Here is a 20,908-nt window from a genome sequence, read left to right as displayed (position 1 = left end):
TCTTAATCTTTTGGGAGATATTACTACATATTATGTATGTACATAAGAGCACATAGTTTCTGATTAATTCAAACAGATTCTGGGAAATAAACACGATTGAAGAATAAAAACAATTAAATAATATGTCGATTGCCAAACAAAATACGACGATTTTGAATCATCTTACCAAAGATTTCCTCCGGCATTTATCTCTAAATAGCAAAATTTGTAAGCAAAAGATGTGTTAACAGCTCTAGCCGTGAACTTAATTTTAGAAATACCCTGCGATATACAAATAACTATAAGCAATTTTACGTCACCGGCTGTGAATGTGTTAAAAGGAACTGGAATTTTAAAGTTCCCCTTCTAAAATCTATTCTCTTGCGTTCCATTTTGTTGATCACATTCTTCGTGGAAAGAGGAGGCGGAATGGCACCTGAAAGAATAGGGGTGGATGATGAGATCCGGCTGTCTTTTAGACTGATAAAATCCTCCGGTCTTAAATTCCACCTGGAGCTTGACGATTTTCATTTGTCGAGTTATTTTTTAAAGTATTTGTGCTTCGTTGAAATACGCGAGGAATTTAAAGAAACATCGCGTGTGCTTGTTTTATAGAATGTTCAAGTTCCACGGCGTATTGGGGCTTCTGAAATATTGGACACCTGAATGAGCGATAAAGCTGTTTGAGTAGCTGATCCTCCAGTTATTTTGAGCTACGTATAGAGCTATCGATTGTACACAATTCGCTGTAGCCTGGCCGTTCGGCCCCCTTTATTTTATTTCAATATCGTGCCGGCGAATATAAGCCTTCTAAAACCGTGATATTTTTCAACAAATAACGAAATACCAGAATGTTCGTCGATAATAACGGATAATGTATCGATCGTCGAAATCAAAAAATGGTAAATCGTTTCTGTGGAGTAAAATTACTTCTTGGTTATATAATACGTTTTCTGGAACTGAAAGAAGATAAGATCTTACGCGTATACGAATATATAAATGTCGATGATTCGTTTGGAGAATATTATTTCACAGATTTATTTTATAAACAGAGCTCGTTAAACTTATTTGTTATTTTCATCGCTCCATAAAAATTAATTGGACCAAGAAGAGTAGCTCAATAAGAAGGAAAAGATATAAAAAGAAAAAAAAAAGAAAGAAAGAAATTGGGTCACGATGGATGAAATTTATATAAAACTGAGAATATTCCAGTCTCTCTATCTCAAGTAATGTTAAAAGAAATAAAGAAACTTGCTTTCTTCTCGAAGAATTAAGAAGAATAAACATAAAGGAAGACATTGAAGGTGTTAGTTGTTCCAATTTCTGTGGTATTAGTCTTCCATTAGTGATGTAAGATGATAATCATCTTCCTTAAAGTCTTTCATATCTTATACACATGTAAATACCGCTGGTTATCGAGTTCATTGGAGTACTCCCACGTGAAAAGGCTGGTTAGACTGGCTTTTTCGTGACGAAGCACGCTGGATTCTTCGAAAAATTATTTCCTGTTTCGTCTATCCTCTCGAGGGAACGTAACCACGAGAGAATCATGGACGTGCGACGACTCATCACGGCATCGGTTATTTCCTGGTTCCAGTTAGTTTATTGTACCGGTACTATGACAGCTCTAATAACACTCACGATGACAATATACCGCAATATGCTTATTAAAAGCGCCTGTCTAAGACAAAGCCTTAGTTATCGAATAATTCCACTAGTTATCGTCATGTTCTATTACTTGTCTCTATAATCCGAATTTTGTTGACTTGTAAGAGAAGAAAATTGTAACGTGTCGTTAATCGCAGTATTTCTAATTTTACCTTGATTAAAAATTAGATAAGTAAATCGTTCGTTACTGGTTATAATGATATATTAATAATTACGATAAGTGTAGTAGTAGATAAATAAATAAAATTTTCAAAATATAATAATAGTAGTTATATTAATAATTACGTTCTTGTAGTAATAAATAAAACTTCCAGATTACAGACGATTAAGCGCTTATTGATAGTTGACATTCAAACATGTTTCTTGCATCAAAGTTGCAAAACTCGTCAGTTTACGAAAGTATGAAATTATAGGACACGACGGTATGTAAATTTGTCTGAAAACACTATTTAAATGGATTGATTGCCCCTCGTTGATGCAATTACCACGAAATGGAATTTCAGGTTTGAGCCACTTAGCTGATGCTGTAGGTAGTTTGTGAGCGTTGCATCGACAGTGTGTTTATCGATATAAAACCAACTAAACGAAGGCTTCTTTAATATAACTTCAACGAAATTGCAAATAAAATTAATTCGAATAAAGTTATGCGGAAATATGTAGAAAATTTTTAAGGAATTATTATTGGTAGACAGCGAATGTTTATGAGAAATTTAAGGGTGCAAATATGCACAGAATGCACATAATTCGCAAAAGATATAAAAGGTATCTAAAACATAATTATTCGTTATTATTCCGTTTTCTTCGTTCTGTTCATAAGAATATAAATTTACATAAACATGGGTAGTCTAATTATTGAATTAATTTTTCACGAATTTAATGGCAAACAGAGCGAGTCTGATAATTTTACATGACACAGGTTAATTAAAAATTCCTGTTTGTCTAAGTAGTAGCACGTGCGGATCACCACGTGACGACATGGATGAACAATAAATTTCCTTCGCGTGTGATGACATTGATGAACGCATACCATCGGGTCTACGAATTGAACAAAAAGATAAAACTATTAATTGCCACGTATATATCTCGCACGTTTTCGCCAATAAAGAAAATATTTTCCCTGGTTCGTATTTTCTCCTCCGGGGAATTTGTTAATTATTTTTCTAAAATTCACTGGTTTCAACATGTTTACATTATGCACAGGATGTTTCCATAGCTTTAGATCAAACTTCGAGACTGATTTCTATCAACTGCTGCAAAGGTTTCTCTGTAGCGAAATAGCGATTAAAATTTCACTGGAGAAAGGAGATTTTCTTCTTAATCAAAGTAATTTTCGATGTTCAAAGTAGATATGTAATTAAGAGTGATCGTTTGATTAATTTATATCGGAGGAGAAGATTGATTTGCAAAACTAATTGCTTAGTTTGACTATAAAAATAAGGATAGAAGGAATCTTAAGTATTAGTGTGATTGAATAAGATCTAAAAATAAGATCTAAGAAGTTCCGAGAAGGATGTCTACTTTCATTCTTTTTTATAAATTAATCTGGTAACCCATTCTTCGAAAAGAACTAAAAGAGAAGAAAGAAGATTGGCTACTCCACTTAAGACTCCGCTACATACATACAGACATTATTCTTTAAATTATTTTTTTTTGTAGATATTAGATAGAAAATTGTTTTACCTATTAGATATCGTGACGAGTACATATATTTCGTACATTTTATATATTTTTGAATATTATGTGTATTCTGTGCATTTTTGTATCTTCAAATTTCCCATAAATACATAAAAATCCACAATGAATCCACTTCTATGAATATTTCATTTCACAACGTAATATTAGTTTAAAAGATGCTATATATTTCATATAAGTTATGAAAACAAAATGTTCTTAGTCCATCTAGAAACAGAAATCTTTTTCCATCTGTTGTATGTCCCAAAATTAATTTCTTATGTTACAAATGTACGACGATGATAATTCTTCATTTTTTGAACCTGTATTCTCCGCAGGCAGTAGGGTGTATCGTCTTAAGCGAAGAATCGTGATCCAGCAATTCTGTTACCCGATCTTCATTCGTTATTTAATCGCGAAAATCGCGTGGGTTGCCGTTATAGTCAGTCTATACCATGGAATTAAGCACCCGGAAGAGACGAGCGGACGAACGATTCCGTTGGAAGCTTTGAAAAAAAAACGAGGGATTGAAATGTCACGAACCCTCGAATGCTCTTAGCATTCTTGCTGGATCCGTGCTTCTCTTCTTTCTCTTTCTTTCCTTCTGTTTCTCCATGGACGGGGAAACGTGGAAGTAACCGAGTGGCTTGAAACTGGCACAGCTTAACAAATAGCCCCCAGACTCCTTCAATTAAACGTACGATAACGTTAAAAATCGTTTGCATAAGGATTCATCGTGTAATTAGCGGTCTAGTGGAGATTCGAAAGGGAAATGATCTTCAAAGGGAAAGGAAATGGAACTTTCAAGATCTTTTTTTTACATAATAGGTTAGCTGGTTTTTGGTAGATTGGACGAATTGCTGTTTACCTTAAGTTGGTTATGATGGTTGTTATTACGATATAAAAATATACGACACACAAGGAACGCGTGCTCTATTCAAGCGTTTTGCGTTTGAGACTCGAATTCGCTTAAGGGGAGGAGTTTTATGGGGGAGAAAGGAATGGAGTTCATGAAGATTTCTATTTTAAAATTTCACGGAGATAATTCTGGAACCAGAAGCAGAGACGGGACAGTTTTTATTAGCATGAATGAATCGTATAACTAAACGTGATATTTAATCCAGAATGATCAATTTAAAACACATCACTCGTAAATAGACTGCTAAGATTTATACCGATTAACATTTCTATGAATAGAACTCAAGGAATGGAATCTAAGCAGAATGATTAATATTTTTAACAAATTCAAAAACCATGATCAATATAAATTTTGTCGAATTTGAAGACGTAATCAATAAATGTTTCGTTAACTCCAAATACCGTATTGAACAAAATTTCAAAGCCGATCAATACTTAAACCTGTATTTAGCCTACCAATATATGTACACACATGCATACATACATACATATTTACCCAAATATTCTTAACTATTCGTGACGCGCATAAAGAAAGAGATACTGTTGTTTTCCTGAAAATTGTTGCGCTGTACTCGACACGTGCATACATCGATAGCATAACAGTTACACTAGTTGCACGAAAAGTAAATAATCTATCCTGTCTCTCTTCTTCTTACACAATTTCATGTATCCTCGCCCCTTGTTTCTCGAGCGCGTTGAAAATACGATCAAGAATATACGCCATCGAAATGTCAAGATCGAAGAACTTTGTGAATCCCACTGACAAATATCTTACGCGAAAGTATACGTTGAACGGTAATTACGTAGGATACGCCTAAACATCGTGCCAATTTGAAATGTTGCGCATGCCAGGGCGGAATAATTTGAGCTCTTCCTCTTTTCGCGATCGCTTCTCTTCGCTAACAATACCGCTAGATAGATCAATGTCGAAGGGGTTTCATAATTGCGGCTTTTCGGACGCAACCTGGCTTGAACAGAACGTTGAACGTGCAAGAAATTTAATGGCGAAAAGTTTGCCGGCTGTGGAAGCGGCTGATGAAACTCGCCAGGTTGTGGAATTTGTGGAGGATAGTTGGACATTGAAGAGGATTTTTCGGATTTATGAGATTGATATCCCTAGCTGCAGAGGTTGGAAAGATGGGAGAGAAAGTAATAGAAAAGTAAGTGTGAAATGATGGAATTTTATTCTTATTTTATTTGATTATAAATGGATCAGCTGTGTGGATGAAAAATTTTATATTATCGATGATATATTTTAAAATCTTGATGAAGTTTTTACTGCGTTTTTGTTGAAATTTTTAATATTTTTAAGGAGGTTTTAGTGGTTTTCATTTCCTTTGAGATCAGTGCTTTGACGATTTTATTTGTGGCGATTATCTCGTAAATACTTCTTCGGCTATTTAATTGTCTTCTGTCGCTGACCAGCGCGTCTCAAAAACTAGAGACTCAAAGAATCAGAAGAACGTCGTAGCTCGTAACTAATATTCCTAATTTTTTACCACAAAAATCACGCATTTTCAAACATCCTGTGCACGCTTTAAATGCATTATTAGCATTTTTCACGAAAGATCGAGCTTATCAGTTGATATTTTTTAAACAAGGAAGCAGAGGCTTCTTTCATGGAGCCTCGTAACGTCTTGATGCTGACCTTTGCTAATTAGTCGCTGATCCTTGATAAACGAAGGCCATTTTTAATAAGGCACGCATGATTAGTTGTGTAGTCATCAATAAGTCGTGACATTTCTTCTGATTTTGATCTACTTCAAATTACATGATGGCATGTTCTAGTATCGATGAAGAGAGTATCCATTAGCGTTACTCCAGGAGGAATTGAGATATGTTGGTTCCTGTATAGTGAGTCGTGACAGCCTGTCACGAGCAATTTATATGATACGATCGCTGTCGAAATTTAATATGTGACCCTTCCACTGCTGGCAACTTTGCTGGTTAACCTTCGACCTGACGATCTCAGGGCGAGATCGCGTTCTTTGGAACAAGAGAAGATTATAGGGATTAATTCTAGGTGGAGAAGACTTGAAAATGAAACGTGATTGAAAGTGATAAGAGAATTTCGTGTAAATTCGGATCATTGAATTTTTGTAGCTTTTCGAAAGATACTCCTCAGCGAAGTCTTTAATTTATTAACTGCGTTATCCTTTCATGGGAAACCTCTGTAATTACGGGATCAAATGTTAATACAAACAAATCAGTTTCTACGAATGTAAATACGATATAATCTATTTTTAAGAGAAATGAAATGATAAATAGAATCATCGAATAAAGAAATTCTTATGTCCTAACAACTTATCCTTCTCAGTCAACAGATTAAAATCGAGCGAGTAATTTATAGCAGTTTGCCGTCTATTTGTTTATCTCTTTAAATGGAAGATTTTTATTTATTTCATTTCTTACTAAAATAATGCATGGAGTATGGATTTAAGAAATTCAGTTTCGATTTCAAGGTCATATTATTGTACATCGCTCAATTCAAAAAAGAAAAATATTGTCCTTGAAGACTAAAATGGTGTATAACCCTAACAGAAATAATCGGTGAACCACGATATTTGCCCTTATGGATTTTACAATTTCTCTTAGTTAAGGAAGAAAGTAAAAGTAAAAAGCGAAAAGAAAGACGTAAAAAGGGAAGGTACGAAGAAAATGAAGAATGACACATGTTCTGGCATTTCACTGCGTAACGAAAGTTAGATATTTCACGCTACATTTGGAAACACCCTGTGTATGCATCACCATATGGCGGTAGAAAAACTTGAAAAACGTCATGCTGACGAGGAACAGTCCAGAAATGTTAATAAAGTATTATCTACCGTTGATACCTAATTCGTTGCATGAAACTGCTTTTAGTTGACTATTATTATCGAAGCGTGCAATAAAGAAGTACATTCACGAGTGTACAGAAATATCTGTCGCGTTTTATCCGTGGAAGAATTCCACCGGAGGCATTGACGAGCTGAAAAGTCGATACTGTGTCCAGCGAGTCATCGAAATAATTGTGCTAATAACAGTTCCCCCATTGTACCTCCTTTATCTTTCTTTTGCGCCATTTTTAGTCACAGAGATCCCAATTTCCCAGTGTACGCGATGATTCAAACTTGATTCACCCCGTTTAAAAAAGTGTCAGAGAGGCACGAATCACGTTGAATTTCATCGTCGAATCAAATAAGCTTCGTTGGTGCGTTGTGTTGATCGCGACTATGGATCTACCGCGACAGGAAAATGGAATTCGTAGTAACTGACCTTTTCTTTCTTCTCGTTACGGACGAACCATCCCTTAATATATTCTTGGATCTCCCTTCGTGAGATCCTCTGGAACGATTTCATTACGAAGTATATTAAGGTGAAATAAGAATTTTTCTGATGTAAATGAACATTTTTTAGAATTTGTGTTATTACAATTTTTAATTTCTAACAGGACCATTCGTTCAATTCTATAATTAATTATATTATAATTTTATTCTCTACCACGAGTTCAACAAATATATTTTTTTTCAGTTTTCTCAGAAGAAATTATTTCTAGAATAAACACGAAGTACTATTTTACGAAAAGTGATAATGCAGCTTTTGCAAAAATTATGCGAAAATAAAACATTACGAATTATTTTATATCTATTAGATAGAATCTTATGAAAAACGTCATATATCGTACGTAATCCTCAGCCGGTACATACTCACGTAGAAACATTTTACTTATGTATTACATCTTTTACGCATTAAGAAGAAATCAACGCTACACGAACGCTTCTTGCGTAACGAAGATTTCTTTCAGAAGGAAACAAATTTTTCATTAAATGTTCCCTTTCCCATTTGTGTAATGTTGCTTGGGATCAGTAAGGGACGAAAGGCTTCTCGTAACGTGCCGAATGGAATTTTTATTCCCTTTCAATTGATATTAATAGTGGGGGTGTGATTTTTATTGAAATTTATCGCCACCTTGTGAAAGGTCAGTGCACACTAAAAGTTTCTCTTCCTGCCTTCGTCTGTTGAAAAGGCCTTAAAATCACGCGTCTATCTATCCTTGCCATAATCTTTTTATCACCCAGCTTCCACGAAGTCTATTTCGATTCAAGCGGCAATAAAAATCAAGGATGGAACGATCGTGAAATTCATTCACGTAACTTGAACGATGAATCATTAATAGTTTCCACTTGGCGACTCTGTAAATGCACAATCTCCACATACCGTTGAAATTTGCAATAAGCTGGGTCGTTTGAAATTCCAAGTACATGTAAAGAGTCTCCGAGGGATGCTAGACGGTACTACAGGACGTGGATAATCGGCATGCGATTTTGCGACGACGTACGAACGGGACGACGTCGTCTTAAGGCTGTGGCAACATTACGAGATCTTGTAGTAAATAATTTTACGGACGGTACACGTGAAACACGACGTTAATCCACACGTATTTACACACACACACATTCGTCTGGCGGTGACGCGGAGTTCTATGTGTAAGCAAGTGTCACGGTCTCTACGTTGAGTAATCCTACATTCCCTCGCATAGACACGCTATGACAAATTAATAAAAAATGTCGTTCGAACAGTCGAATCATCGAATAACTTGCCACTTTGCATGGTAAGAGCTACAATTAAGTTTTTCGAAGGCAAATTTGCTCTTGAAGGCTGTCATGAATGAAAATTCAGCGCAGTCCTTTTTTAAATTAGCAAGGTGTAGTAGTAATTAAGCTTTTGTTTTGTATATCTAGTTTAGTAAAAAATAGCATCTGGTTTTAATATTAATTTCCGATTTAAATAACTGCGAGAATGTGAATACTTTTGTGTCTCACTATACACGCGTCAAGGAAAATTCAATTCTCTTGATCTATGGTCGCGCAGTTGGAAAAAATCGCATTACTGTAAGGTACAAAGATTTATGCGCGTTTAACGAAGTCTGTAATCATTCTATTATTAGCAAAAATGTAAATTGTAACTGAATCTTCTTTCCAATTGGAAAATATAATACTTTGCCTCGAATTCATCTTGAGGTACATGATGTAACAAATTTCAATACCAATTTCGATGTAGAACAATTATATCGATCAATTTAATTCAACATAAGTTTAAGAGACTATCTATTTAGGTTATCGTATCACGTGTAGAAAATAATAAAACTTTGATCTTTTCTAATTTTCTCACAAACCTAACACTTATGAAAGAAACACTGCGAACTAATAGCGTAAACACATTGTATACATGTACATACCCTGTTATTACACTTGTGCAGAGTATTTTCTCTTGAGAAAATTAGTTTTTCTTTCTGTAATTTACGTGATAATAAGTTATTATTGATATATAGTTATATATAGTTATCGTAGTATGTATTTGTTCAGAGTCTTTATCAAGAAACGAAAAATGTATTTAGGACTGGAACAATTCTAAATAATCAATGTTGATATGTGGGATGAAAAGCAACTCGTAGAAATGGTTAATAAAAGTTATTCGTACAATTTCGAAAGGTCAACCTCTGTAGTTTGTTATCAGGAAACAAATTGGATGGGAATAATAATGACATCCTCGTCCCACTCGATAAACTCTATCCCCGTCATTTAATCGTGTCGGGAATTTTGCAATAATTACTTCACTCTGCTAATTAATACCGCGTAGTTTGTGGCTTTAATTATGTACGAACATGTTGTTTGAAAGTTCCACGTCTATTTAGGATTTTTTGTTTAATATGCATCGTTTTCGTTGTTGTATTTCCTATGGGATATGGTCGAAAGACCATATTATAAAAACAAATAAGAGAAAATTTTGTATGGAAAAGTAGCTCAAGAGTGGAGGAAAAAATTCTTTTATCTGAAGTTTAGTTTTCGAGAAACTTGAGTTTGAAAATTCATTGTGTACACATCTGTGCACTTCTCTAACATAACGTATTTGACTATGAAAGTGCATACATATGTGCGTGTATACACAGCGAATTCATTTCGAAATTAATTTTCTCAAAACTTAAGCTTTAAATGAAAAAAATTATCCACGCTTTTAGTTCATCTCAATATTTTCCCATAGAGAACCAACTACTGTTAGCATGTAAAATAGTTTTAGCCGTACCCTCTACATATACCATCTTTTATTCGACCCTTCGAAGTCTCGATAATTACCATTTTCTGTTTTTTGGCTCTTTTCGTGCCGTTATCGATCAATGGAGGTCTGCTTCTCTTTTCATCGTTTTTCCTTCGTGCTAAGCGACGGCAATTTTTCAAGTAAAATTCAAGGTAAAGGGATCAAAGATAATGAAAGCGGAGGAAGAGGTAGGAGAGACGGCAATACGCTGCAAGATTAATGTTCGGCTCGCGAACCGCCGATCGAATTATTTCCTTTTTGTGTACAAGAGTGTGTCGCGTTTCGTAAGGACGGATTTATAGAATATACCGGGTGTATATTACATAATTATGTTATAATTTATATTCTATAATTTATATTCTATAATTAGTCTATAAATATATTCTATAACTAAGACTTCGTTCACAGTGTTTTTACAATGTTAATTTACTTAATCTAATGATTATACCTGTACACATACCTATAATTTTCCTTATTCTACTTGAGCTAATTTCTTACTCTCTGCTCTCTGAGAGACAATTTTATTCAATAACTATAATTATACATTCAAAGCAGCATGTGATCTCGAGCTTTCTGATATTCGTATATATAATTTATAATAACATCTATTAGTTTGAAGCTTATTCGAAATTTACTTCGTGAAGAAGCTTATTATATGAAACTCATTTACCCAAATAGCTCGTCATAAGCTTATTACGTCTACTCAGAGAACGAACTTTCCAGAGAATACATAGTTACTCTTCGTATTTGCTACTTACTTTCTCGTTTAAAGTTACTTGCATCGATTCGATGACACCCTGTACAACAGCGTGCAGTATAAATCCAGTTCTATCCCGATATTTCCCTCGTCGCTGTTGTACATCGAATTCAATTTGAGTAATAAATTGCATTCCTATGATAATCAATATCATAAATTTCCGTCTGTCCGGACGCGTTCTTCCCGTATACGTGGCCTCGCATTAGTTCATATTCCATCGGTTTTGTACGATGCACCTGTATCAAAATCATTTTGTCTCGTGATACTATTTCAAGAGATAATCACTTTCCAATGCCGATAAAAACGAAGTTCTATGGAGCTTACCAGTTCGAAGAAGATGCTATTTTATAAAACCTCGTTATAGATTTTTCAGATAAAATTGCAGTTAATTTCGTTTGTACCTGTCCGGTAGCCCAATTTATGGTTAACCAATGCATGTAACATGAGAAAGTAGAAATAGAACGAAAGATACTTTTTATTCGCTCGACCACAAAGTAGTTTCGATCTAATTGACTTGGTTTATTGGTCTGTTAGCTTCACTAGCGAAGTTTGGTTAACAAGATCGACTTCACTTCGGGTTTTATTATATTTGCGAAACTTCAGCCTCGTTTCTGTGTTAAAGAGAAGCAAAGATTGGTTTCAAACAGGAAGTATTATTTTCTTTTTACTTAGTTTGATGAACATCGTTAATAACTTTTCAAGTTGCTTGAGAAATAATTAAATGTTTTACGTTTATAGAGTCCGCTAAAAAACTATTTGAAGAATAAAAAAGAAATAATTCAAACTCTGCTTTTAATAAATATTTTAGATCAAAATAATAGCGTACTGGTTGAAAATAAAATAGAATAATCAGTGAAAAATATGTATTAAAATCTGAGCACGAAAAATATTGCAAAAAAATGATTGATTTTATTACAGATCTGTTTTATTAAATTTTATGTTTAAAATTTGCAAGTGCCCTGTGACTTACGGATAAGAGTATGTATTCCTATTTTTTGTCTAATGCGAACGTTTAATCTGTCAGAAATTATTACAGACATTACGAACGATATAATTATTACATAAATCAGTTACGTGAAGATTGCGTTGAACTGCTTGAAGAAACTACGCACGTACTATAATGGCGCGGCACTTTATCAACGGTGTGACAAGAACAGTAAAAAGATTACGTACACGTGGAAAGGAAAAAACGAAGAAAGCGCTAGTCAGTTAAATGAGTCACACGAAGAATGTTTGAACGTTTATATTTCACATGTGGTATCATCGATTTCGATCCGCGCACAGATTCCAGTTCCAGTAATTTCCCTTACCAGGTATATTTCGATCGATTGAAGTATGCATAAAATTTTATAATCCTGTTATGGCTCTCAAATTTTGTATATACATATGTAATGTCTCCCAGTCTCGATCTTTTCATATCGTTTTAGTTTTCAACCAAGAAGAGGACATTTAATGTTTTAAGGAAACCGTTAGCATCAATCAATAACGAGTTTTCCATATTTTTCTCAAATTTAACAAATTCTCTAACTCTTTTATAAAATTTTCTAATTTCCCAATCTTTCTGTAGAAAAGTACGATCGGGCCGAAAATAACTCAAAGGCTGTAGCAAAGTATTCTTAGAGGATCTTTTCTATTTAAATTTATTTTTTATTTGAATCAAGTACGATTGTATATTTTACTTTAAAATTTTACTGCTGATTGGAGATTTCTACAATGTAAAGGCTCTTATAAGAATTTCTTAGGTCGAATTCCACTTTGCGTACCAAACATTTTAAACTCAATTAGAATCGAGTCGTGACTTCTATTACTTATTAACTCTCTCCTAATCAAAGTTAAAACCCGAATACTCAAAAATTCCAATTACATAACGTCATGTAATCCTATTAGGATTGAGTCAGAATGCAAAGCATTTGCTGATCATTTCCTAATTCGGGTAATCAATAATTTCAGACAGGATAAAAAAGTGAATAGAATCACTTAAATTTTCGTATGATAATAGAATTAAGTATTTAAAAAGGAATAAAAAGGGAACATTTTAATAAAATGATATCTCAGAATGTGTGTTATAGATGTACTTGCACATAAAAATTCGAGATATACTACGTTATCAAAGATTATATACCTGCCTGTCTTTCCACTCCTCGTAAATGCAACGATAAACGAAGTATAACTTTGTACGCATGAGGGAAAAGTTATAGCGCAAAAGATTCTTCTAAACAGTTATTGTGAAGTTTGTTCACGGAAAAAAGCGTATTTATGCATATGTATACATTTCATATATGCGCTTGCGTGATTAAAGAGCAATCTTCGCCCTCTACGTAAAAAGAATTCTCTTACGTAAAAACATTATAGCTTCCCATTAAATTCATCTGTATTACATGATTATTCCCACAGGTATAGTGAAGGGACCTTCAAGTTCCAAATTGTATATACATTAGCGCTAAAAATTATTCGAATATTATAAAATTATTATTGAAAAGACTAATGATGATCTTAGTTCTTATTGTTATTAGAGATACGAATGGAATTAAAGAAATACGCAACAGTTTAGAATTCTCAGATGTAGAAGATTATGTAGTTATTTTTCTTTCTATTTTAAGTTATTTCCTTAGAATTTATTTAAATGAACAATTTGAAGATACATAAACATTATTACACATTAATGAATTAAAAAACTTCTAAACCTGAAAGATTAAAATTTTAAAAGTTTGAAAGTTTAAAAATTTGAAAATTCGACAATCTAAAATTTGGAAAATTCACAAATTTGAAACTTCTGAAATTTGAAGTTTGAAAATTAAAAAATCGGAAAATTTAAAAATTTAAGAGCTCAGAAATTTGAAAATTAAAAATTTTAAAGATCATATTTATTTATTTATTTAAATTTGAAATTTTAAACGCATGGAATGTTGGAAATATTTAATGGATCAATAATACATAATCATAGAGCAAAGCATACAGATACTGCATTTACTATGCTACTATTATTCTCTACTTTCTTTGTCCTCATGTGGTTTTAAGACACAGTTGCATTTCAGAAAAAATAGTATCAAGCGGCTTGTACAGTGTGGAAAATGAGTTTGCATAGGGTTGTCTCGTGATGGTCAACGTATCAACTTGAAGACATTTGGTGTGCATACCAAGTTGCTAGTGGAAACTCAATAAGACGCTACAATCAGGTTACGCGAAACGCGTACACACGCTGGCTTCCCGGACGTTTTCAGTTATACAAAACGTGCCGGGACTCTTGGCGACGACACACCGCTTCATTCTGTCTTCAACCTCGCGCGGTGTATAAAAGCGTTGCAAGTCTTTTTTTTCGAGCACGTTTTCTAAACTTGCAACCTTGCTTCTTCCACTGTGTTCACCGATCGTCGTAAGTGTCTCTTGCGAAACGTCGAGAACGACAACAGTTTTCAGACTGGATCGATACTGGCCGAAACTTTTCATTACTCGTGTCGCTCTGTTCTAATTGATGTCTTAAAGTTTATTATTTCATCCAATGTTTTATAGTTTTGAATAAAATATTTAATAAATATTTCTGATATCAATTAATTGTAGGTTTAATTATTGGCATGTTATTAAATTTATTATATATTAAATAGAATTATATTAAATATTATATATTAAATAGAAAATCATCCTAGTATGAAATTTTATCTACGCACACCTATGCTATACTGTATGTATAATGTACGATATTCTCCCATTGAACGTTAACGAATTAGAAAAAGATTACACGCGTGTATTTTTTGAAAAAACCAATCCATCGATCGAGTTACAAATGAAAACGAAGAGAACGCTCGACGATTCCACGAGCTTTCGAAAATCCTTGTGCAGTTACGTGAAAGCTTTTCCAATAGAAGAGTGTATATTCCCTCTTTTCTCCCCTGGCAAAATTCTGACGAGATCTAGTCGCGGTTCGCGTGTTTTGTTTCGAGCGTGATACGAGTATAGAAGAGAAGGAAAGAATGGTTAACGATATTTGCACGCGCGTGCATATGCGCGGACATGATTTCTGTGTATTGAATAAAACGATTCGCAATATCTGGGCTAGTGATTGATATTTCTGCGTCGCTTTTGAGAGGCAGAATGAAAGACAAAGAGAGGAGGAGAGACGACAAAAGTGCCCCACTTTTCGAGACACCCTAGAGTGTTCGTACCTTCGATCGAACCGCTTTGTTCGGCTCTAAGGATCCATCGAAACGGCCATGTATGTATGTACGGACGTGGAAAGGTGAAAATAAACGAGAAAATAGTGGATGATCGCACCTTATACGTCCGTGGACACCTAACGAGACCGTGAAATTGAGATTGTTCAACGTGCACAGGTAGTTGAAATTGGCGTTCCACGTGGTCCACGGGGTGTGCGATATTAGACGGACTTAATTAAGAGATAAATATAAATAACGCCAGGATGTGTATGATATCCCGAATAAATATAATTTTAGTCATTCGAGCTGTAGGTACACGAGACGAGAAAGGGTAGTTAACGTAATTGGTATTATTTATAGCGTCTTCGTGCACATAAACGGCAATCCTGTGATGAGTAGTAGGTACATACAATAATATGATACACATGTATACTATAGTACCTACATACATAGAATACATTTATTCTTCTTTCTTTTTTTTTTTTGCTTCTTAATGAAAAACCATCAGCTTACGTACTTAAACGAAGAGATTACATAATTCGATAAACTAATTAACTTTATCATGTTACGAGACGACCGGAACGATTAGGGGAACAAGCGAACTTTCCGCGTCGGTTCTAGAACATTTGCGAAACTTGTTATAAATTGTGCGGGCAACTTTCTCGCTCACACTTGGCGCACACTTCGTGGTTGACCTCATTAATAGCTAACAAGTTGCCCGCGAGGACGAGTTTGAGGAACAATCGAGTGGAAACTGACAACTGGAGACGCGTCCCGCGTCGAGGCTGTTCCCAGTATACCGCTCTAAATTTAGGTGTTCGTGAAACCGTGCAGTTTAATTAAAACGTCCACGTATACGAGCAATTTTCGCGACACATTTCACGAAGGAAAATTGCTTAAATGAACGAAGAAAAAATAAAAATTCGCAGTACTTAAGAAGGGCCTGGTTCCATCGAAAGCGTTATGTTGATTTTTAAGAGGTTGTGTGTATGTTTGAAAATTAATCAACGGCCAGGAACAACCCTCGTAGTTGTTGGAATAGTAGCATACATATGCAACGAGATTCAATCCATTATCCATGTTGAATATGTAAATAAAACGTGCGTCGTTCGCTTAGCTTACAGTATGTAACATTGTGAGTTTGGTCACTTTCGTTATTATTCTTTAGTCAACAAAAAGAATTTCTTTACAATTTTGTCGGTATGAATCATTTGCTATAGAACGTACATATACGTTTTTTTGTAATATACAATTATTTATATTATTTTCATTTATACGTATGTGTACAAAATACTTTATTATTCCCACGTCTATTATTTTTCTAACAAAAGATGCCTTCAATTCCAAAGATACTGAACTGGAAGAATCAAATTTTATCTTCAATATCTATTTAAATTTTCCTCAATGAATTTCATGTACATATTTCATGTTTCAAGAAGTAACGTAGATTTTTATAGAATTACAATTTTAAGGTGTCTTAATCTATTATATTCTCCTGATTATCTGAAGATCGTGAACGGAAAAATAATCTCATAATATGCTCATACAACTACGAAAATCTTGGAAAGCTTATTACGATAACATCAGCTTGCATAATTCGGGTATTTATCTCCTACAACTATTGGGTCAGAATTGAATCGTTTGAAGCATGAGTCGTGGCCAGTTCTCCCCTGTGAGTTTCTAGTAACAAACAATTTTATTTAAATTCGGAGTTTTGCCAAACCTTACGTTGTGCGCGTCGAATAAAATGAAATCGTTGTTCACAAACTACGCCATTCGCCTTCGGATTTATCTTAAAATAGAACGTCGGAATGAAGATTTTGCATATCCTGCGATCATAAGTGATTTAACAAAATTTAACAAAATCTGGACAGGAAGGTCGAGGAAGTTTAATAATTTCAGGAACGTAAAATCATTCAATTGAAAATTACACATTTATTTTGTGAAAGCGGTGTCATTGATTAATGATTGCATCACTGTATTTACGTTGATATTATCGCGCATTTATTCGATGTTAAAATGAGGCGAGTCTCGTGTAAGCCTCACACGAAGTTTTCACTTGCTTCAATTAATGCGATACGCTCGGGTGAGACGGTTCATTGACCGTCACGAAAAAAACAAGGGAAAGTAACAATTAAATTACGCGAGATTAGATGCGTTCCGGTTAATGTTACGCCGCTTTTAATTCGAATTCAGAATTTTCGATTCAGAAAATCGACGATGCGATTCGGTTACGTACACATAGCAATAAATCAACGTAAGCGTGGTAACATTTTGTGGGAGAAACCAGCGTACTCTCTTTTCTCGAATACCTAATTTCTATTTTAATTTGTGTTTTTAAAAAGCTGCTATTACCTATGTTATTTTTCGCACGAAACACTTGCAATTAGGAAAAATAAAATGTTAATTCACAAAATCTTAAATCCTCTTTTTATAATACTCTCTCTTTAATATAGTAACGTATAATAAACATAGTATATACACATTGACATTCTGTGTGTATGATTGAACCGAAGCTGAAATTCCGTGTGTAAGATATCGTTACCAGGGAAATGGAAACCTTTATGTACGAAACAGGAAAAAGAAAAAAAGGAAAGAAGCTGGCAAATATAAATTATTAAATATTGTGAATGCTGAATTGTTAATCTCTTATTAAATATACATATAGTCAAAATAATAAAATTCAATGAAATATACGTAGAAAAGCAATACGTATAATCAGCTTTTAACAAACATCTATGTAACAATGTATAACTTCCACGAAGTTTATTCTAACATGTTGCCATAGAATACACCACAGCATCAGGTTTCGAAAAAAAAAAAGAAAAAAAAATCTGCTGCTGTCCAAAGGATTTCATGCCAAAACGTTAAAACAAAACTAAACGAACATTTTTTCTTTGATTAACAACTTCCATTGCGCGCGTTTCATTTTAATGAAAACTGTTCTCCAGCCCCGGGGAAATTCCGTTTATATTTCGCCTCAATGCAGCATTCGCATTTATTATTTATCTTCGCTTTCCGGTTCGTGCAAAATTCAGTGAGCGAGCATCGTTGCGAGTCACGACGTTAAAAAAGCAATATTTTTCTTCTTTTTCGTTCTTAATCGGCGAATTCTCTTTACTATGGCTCTCATAAAGGAAACCTGTATGTAAAAAAAAGCGTATCGCACACAAGTCGTGTCACGATCTTGTGAAAACTCGTTGCGTGATCATAGAAGAGATAAACCGCGACCGCAACAGGTTCGGGTTCAGGAAACTTGCCCCTTGATTAAGCCACCCACGCACGTGCGTGTGAACAAGCGCATTTCCATGCGTACAGGTTGTCGAATGGTCCAATTTCTACTGGTATCCTCCTAACGATCAATTTTCCTGCCCTTTCGTCTGTTTTCTCTTATCTTGTAAATCTATTAATCCTCTCATTACACATACTTATTTGCATGTTAATTTAAAATCTGTTTGCTTAAGATCTAGTTGCGTGTAAGACCATGCGAGTAAGGCTAATATATGTACACTGCAAACATACATATTCATAATTATGAAGTAACTGCTTTTGCAATAAATATAGATTATGATAATAGATATTTAGTAAAAAATGACTACGCATTACATACGTTCTGTGAAGGGAACGTAGAATTATTTTTATTTCCATTTTCTAACGTTAATGCATTTAATTTACAATCTTTTTTTAAACCTATTTACATTATTACATTATTTAATTTCTTGATATCGTAATTGTGAAAAAAACTTCCAAGAATTTGTTTGATATTTCTTCTACTACATATTTCTTCTTCTGCTTAGATTTCATAACTTCAAATTTGTTATTCGTACAAATACGTAGCATCACGGTAGTAAATGTATTTAATGATGAACAATGAAGTTCGTGTAAAATACCGTCGACGATTTATCTGTAACGAGCGGCGGCGATTGTTCTTAATTATCGGTGATCAAAGTTGCGTGTGGAGTCGCTTCGATTCCGTTGCAAAATTACATCGTGTGTTTTTCTACGTCGTTGCCTCTGATTTAAACGCATTTTTACTTATTTTCTTAGAAACAACCGCCGCTGCGAAATTCGAATTAGTTACGGACTCTTCCTGTAATGCATTGTTCACTTTGTAACGAGAAAGTTGAGTGTTGCGTTGCATCGCTTTTATTGTTCGCGAATTGTTTCTCCGAACTCGATTTTAATCGTGGAATTTCTTTGATTTCCACTACGCCTTTCCTTGCCGGAAAATTAAATATCAAGCCGCAGAAGCTAGTCTTCAAATTAGGTACTGTTAATAAAGAACCTAAAATATGAAAAACACAAAAATTTCTTTAAAAAATATTTCAAATAACGCTAGAGAACGCTATTTAAAAATCATACAAAACACCTTAAAATATTATCAAAGATCTCCCAAAAAAAGTTATCGAAAGAATATTAAAAAGTCCCCTGAACGATTATTTAAAACAATAAAAATTACAAATAGCAAAATTTCGTTACAGGATAAGAGAAATATTCGTAAATAAATTATGAGGAAAACGCGGTGTGAAAACGTATTTTTCTCGCATTAATCTCCGTAGGTAGAACGCGTTATACGTATACCAGAGTACGGTTTCCAGATTCAGATACAGGATCTGGAATAGTCAAGACTGGTTGACAGTGAAAACTCGTTGCGTGCAAGAAATATAAGTTTATAGCAACAGGTTCAGAAAACTCACCCCATTAATGAAAGGCGTTGCACTCGCGTGTAGGTGCAACGCACGGAGAAGATACGACTGATTGGAATGCAGCCAGTCAGCGAATTCTTTTCCTCTTTTCTTTTCTCTATCTTGTCATGTATGATTTTTCTCCCAACGGGAAGATGATTATTTTTACGCTGGAACGAAATCTAAACGGTCAGAATAGGAAAATACATACAGACAAGGGAAAATTGATGTTCCCTGCGACGGATGATCGGTAATTGCGATAGCTCGATATTACCTTCGACTTTGCAGGCTTCCAAACACTTCCTTATCCTTTTCTAATGAAAATGGTTCGTTTGTTATTTGATCTCTAGATTTACAAATGTTACCGCGAAATAAAATAGTATTATGAAATGCACGTAGTGGAGTTACGATCAATCGACCGTGACTGGAATGTAGTCACGATAAAACTGTATTTCCTTCCTGTCTTTTTGGGAAGTACCGTTTTCTACGAGCTAACAGTAAATGTACCTCTACGTTTCTTATGGACGACCTCATTTAGATTCTCGGGCTTATTAAACGATAACATCCTCCATCATTTTTCTGCTGAGAAGATGTCTTTCACCTTCGAAAAAGAAAAAAGAAATGTGGGACGAATCACTTCTGGCGTAGGAGAAATTGTAGCTCGCGAACTTTCCAACGAGTTCATCGCGCGTTCACGTGTTGCACGTTATTACATAAGAAGAGATCGCGCATACAGGCGCGACGTAAAGCGACATGTCACCCTCGTTACCCTCGCCTCATCCTTTTATTCCTCTCTTTCTTCCCGCTTTCTCTTTTTTCCTATTCGAGACGACTTATAATGGTTTCCAATCACTCGCGATTATTATTCGATAAACGTGTAGCATGGAAACTTATCTGAGATGGGAAAAAAGGATTAAAAAAAGAAACGAGGTAAACATTGCGCGAGATTTAATATTAATAAATGCTGAATCTCAACGAACCCGGGATGGATCACTGATTGAACG

General features: G+C 34.5%; 1 protein-coding gene across 10 annotated transcripts in view; it reads left to right on the top strand.

The window, feature by feature from the left end:
* The window catches only part of scrib (scribble planar cell polarity protein), a 52,261-nt gene that overhangs the window by 8,456 nt on the left and 22,897 nt on the right, over positions 1-20,908 (top strand). The window lies entirely within an intron of this gene.

Source organism: Bombus flavifrons, chromosome 7 (genome assembly GCF_040668555.2).
Source record: "Bombus flavifrons isolate JBK064 chromosome 7, iyBomFlav1_principal, whole genome shotgun sequence".
Taxonomy (NCBI): domain Eukaryota; kingdom Metazoa; phylum Arthropoda; class Insecta; order Hymenoptera; family Apidae; genus Bombus; species Bombus flavifrons.
The sequence above is the reverse complement of the archived record's forward strand: the minus strand, read 5'-3'. Positions and strand labels throughout refer to the sequence as shown.